Below are 428 nucleotides of genomic sequence, written 5' to 3'. Positions count from 1 at the left end.
GGGCGCCCCGGTAAGTGACAGCTCCCCCCCCTCCCCGCCGCCCCTCCCCGCCGAAGGATGCTAAGGGGATGGAAGGCCCCCCCCCCCCAAGGGGGGGTCCCCCCCCCCCCCCCCCCCCCCTTTTTTGCCCCCCCCCCCCCCCCTTCCTCCTCCTTCCTTGCGCTGCGCGTTATTTTTAATTTTGCACGCTGTTTATCGCGGATGGGGGGGGGTCCGGGGGGCATCCCATAATTCCTTGCAGAAATGCATAAATAATATTCAGAGAGCGCCGCTGATACAAAGGGGGTCGGGAGCGGGGGTCGGGGGGGCGGATGGAGGCGGAGGGGACGCGGCCGGGGGGGTCCCTGGGGGGAGCGCAGCCGCTACCTGCGCGGGGCTGGGCGGGTGGGGAACGCTGGGAGGATTTGGGGGGGGGGGGGGGGGGGGCC

The sequence above is a fragment of the Oxyura jamaicensis genome, chromosome 2, assembly GCF_011077185.1.
Source record: "Oxyura jamaicensis isolate SHBP4307 breed ruddy duck chromosome 2, BPBGC_Ojam_1.0, whole genome shotgun sequence".
Taxonomy (NCBI): domain Eukaryota; kingdom Metazoa; phylum Chordata; class Aves; order Anseriformes; family Anatidae; genus Oxyura; species Oxyura jamaicensis.
Note: the sequence above shows the minus strand (reverse complement) of the source record.